The following is a 3,820-nucleotide window of genomic DNA, read 5'->3' on the forward strand; positions in this document are numbered from 1 at the left end:
AATGATCAAATTTTGTTGTTGCTAGTATCAAACCCGATTATTCAACATAGATAAATCTTTAGAAACTAGTTATTACGACTTAGATAATCATACTGGATAAACATTGAATGACAGAAAATTTGAAGATGGATTTCCAAACTTATCAATACCTAATGCCCATGGAATCCGAGGAGAGCATGTTGCTTTTCTTGCATCATTTAGTTCACAAACAATTGCAACATTTCCATGTGGTATGTGAAATAAGTTATTTATTTATATTTATTTTTTGTTTCTTTTTCATTGTTGGTTGCTATTGTTGTATGTGACAGATTATTCTTGTCTTCGAGTTTATCAAGGAAAGGGAACCCAATTTGTTACTATGTTAAGGTAATTGCAAGATCCATGTCTCAAGTTATGGATTGACACATCTATTTTGTCAGTTGGTATGTAGTGTATTCTACCAAAGTGTGTGTTATAAATGTATTCCATCAGAATGTGTTTATATGTATATAAATAATTCGTTAGTTCTAATATTCTAATTACAAACAAATTGGTTCACTTGTTCAGGATTCTTAAAGAAGATGAAGTCATGTGGACTTTTTCTATTATGGTTGGGATCAAATGAGCTTGCAAAAATAATTTTTCTCAAGTGTAATTTGGATTCGAAAAGAAGATCAAACGCATTTTCGATTCTGAAAGAAGATAAAGTGTATTCTGGATTCTGGTAGAAGATGAAGTCGTTACAAGAAGGAGATGATTATTCTTACTACAATTTCAAGAATGTTCTAGTGATAATCAACAATTTCAGAATAAATGTAATTTATATTCATAGTTGTATTCTTTAAGAATGAATGTAATAAATGATTTTAGTAGTATTGATAACATAGAATAAAATGTTTTTTTTCAAGATGACCATAATCACATTCTGTTAGAATGTCTGAATTTATAGAATTATTATCCAAAAAAAAATCAAAATTTTAAGTTAAAAGAATTAGTTATTCCATAAAATCTCCAATTTTCCTTTTTTAAATTTATGTTAGTTGACTAAAATACATTTATTATGAAATTATATGTTATTTTTCAATTATCTTTAATTCAATCTTATGTATTAATCACTTTCTTAAAATAACTAAAATGATTGGTCCACAATCAATCCTATATCCATACAATAATTAGTTAGAATACAATAACCTAAGCATATATATATATATATATATATATATATATATATATATATATATATATATATATATATATATATATATATATATATATATATATATATATATATATATAGGGCTAGGTTATAATGTGGATGGACACCTATTGTGCGGACGTGTGGACAACAATATTTTATGAGAATTACTAAAAGAAGAGGTCGTTTGCTAATGTGAATACGTTCAACCTTACACAACTATGGTCATTTTCATGCATTCTCAGTAATTCTTATTCAATTTTGTTCTTACACATCAAAAAACATATATATATATATCTCACACACACACATAAAAACCCTAAACGCGACCATTTACCTCCATCTACCACCATAATTTGAATTTCACCACCACCATCAAACGTAGTCACCACTATGTGGTAGCAATGCTATGCATCTTTAACGGTGTTGACGGGTCTTTTTGTTTCTTGACCGGATGATTTGGAAATCGCCATCATCTTCTCCGTTTTCTCATCCAGGTAATAGATTCCTCTAATCTATATTTGTCGATTTTTTGTTGGTTAACCAGATGTTTAGAGTAAATCTGGAATTTACCATCATCTTCTCCATTTAATTTCTAATTTAGGTGTGTGCATCTTCACTGTTCTCCTTCCAGAGCGCCTGGTTCGACCACCCACCTCAATGCCCCTAAAATCAATGGTCTCTCCCTCTCTTTTTCTCTATAAATGTGTGTGTCAATTTCTTGGAATTTGATCTCAATTTGGAATTAGATCTTCTTCTTCTTCAATTTTTTTTTTACTTTATATATTTTTCAGTGTCTGTTTTGAATAAGACAATTGGACATGTGATGGTAAGTTTCTTGATTTCTAACTTTTTATTCAAGAAATGCAAGTTTTTATATTGTTTACATGTATTGTGATGAAGATAGGGTTTTGCTACTGGAGATCTAACATACTACATCTAAGAGCAAATGGATAAAATTCGGGTTCAACAACCTTTTTTCAAATATGCACATGGGAAGGTAAATTTGTTTAATTTATTAACAAAACACAATACTAATATAACACCCTGAGTAATGTATGTTTATGATTATAATTTATCGTATGTAATATAATTAGTTTTTTATATATAGAAAGCTAAAGAGATATTAAAGAAATCTCTTGGTGCAGTTTTTACCAAAAATAAGGCTATTTACCCCTATTTTAGTCTTTAGTGATGTGGGTTTGTGATCTTTATCTATGGACTCCAATAAGTGGTGAATGTACTTCTATTGCCTGGAAATCAGAGTTGCGGGTTGGCTACTGTTAGTGTCGAGGCTTGAATTTTTTATACCAAAATTGGTATAACATTTACCGATTTATGTATGTTGTTGCTTCTCAGATTCAATTTTGATTTGAAGTTTTCTATTGCTGTGTTGTTTCAGGTGCCAATCAGTCAAAACCTTCAAAGAATGCTTTCAATCCTAAACATGGATCATCAAGATCTACGGCACCACCATGTGAAAAGAGGCTTACCAAAATCTATGGTGCCACCAAGTTTGAACCACAATTATAACACTCTATTGTTCCAAAATCAAATGGCATGAAAGGTGAATAACTCTTTATACTATATTTTAGTGATTAATGAGACATCATATTAATCTTCTAGGTGTTTCTTATTTCAAGAATCAAGATTTTATAGTTGAAATGGCACATCTTTTTTCATTATCTTTTCATCTTAACTCATGTTATAGATTATTGACTTTTTTCATTATCTTTTCATCTTACATCAGACACATATGTTGTGTCTGATGTATGTGTGCTTCATGTATGTCTGTTTGTTGTACGTGTATGTGTCTGATGGCACATGTGTTGTGTGTGTTCACATACGTTGTGTGTGTACTGCATGTACGTGTCTGATGTATGTGACTTATGATCATGTAATTGGTGTTACTACTTTGTGAATGGTAAATTGGGAAGATATTAATAAATACAAGACTCTATATGAGGAAAATGAGGAGACTGTAAAGGTTTCTGTTTGATGTGTGGTTTCAAAGTGATCAGAGTAAAGAATCAGAATGGTTATTAAATGTTGAAGAATTTGGAATGTATTTAACTGTTGTATTAAAGTGGAAGTGGCCAGAATGGTATAATGGATAACTATGTGATTATTGTGGGTTAGTGAGTATGGGTTTTTGTTGCTTATTACCTTGGGATCGAGTAGAATTCTGAGGGCCAACCCCAAGTCCCCAATTTGATGTGTTGTGATTTAATTGGAACAAACAACTCATGAAAAGGGGCATTTTAGTCAAAATAGAAAAATATGGTTTTGGATGAAATGGGAATTTTAGTCAAAAGTTTACGTGATGTTCCAAAAAAAAAACAAATTATCTAATAAAGCTGAATCTATAAGAAAAAGTAATATGCAATACATATTTTACAGTATAAGCTGAAAAAATTCTAAATTTAAAACATCATGTACATATAAGGTGTTATAAATAAAAAATTGTGATAGAAAATAAGATAAATTACAAATTCAATCTTTTACAGTTTACAATATTTTTTTTTTTCAATTTTGGTCATAGTTATTCAAAAAAGATTAACTGAGTGGCAATGTGATTTTATTTATAACCTAAAACGTAAAAATATTCTTACTTAAAACAGTAAACAACAATATAGATTTTAACTT

At 29.5% G+C, this 3,820-nt stretch overlaps 1 long non-coding RNA gene across 1 annotated transcript; it reads left to right on the plus strand.

Moving 5' to 3' along the window:
• The first annotated feature begins 1,943 nt into the window (after positions 1-1,943).
• On the plus strand, positions 1,944-3,043 carry LOC145129365 (uncharacterized). The gene is made up of 3 exons (XR_013717467.1): positions 1,944-2,003; positions 2,082-2,174; positions 2,577-3,043. It is a non-coding gene; the product is annotated as an uncharacterized LOC145129365 (long non-coding RNA).
• Positions 3,044-3,820: the final 777 nt, after the last annotated feature.

The sequence above is a fragment of the Lactuca virosa genome, chromosome 8 (assembly GCF_052849685.1).
Source record: "Lactuca virosa cultivar CGN04683 chromosome 8, Lactuca_virosa_CGN04683_v6, whole genome shotgun sequence".
Taxonomy (NCBI): Eukaryota; Viridiplantae; Streptophyta; class Magnoliopsida; order Asterales; family Asteraceae; genus Lactuca; species Lactuca virosa.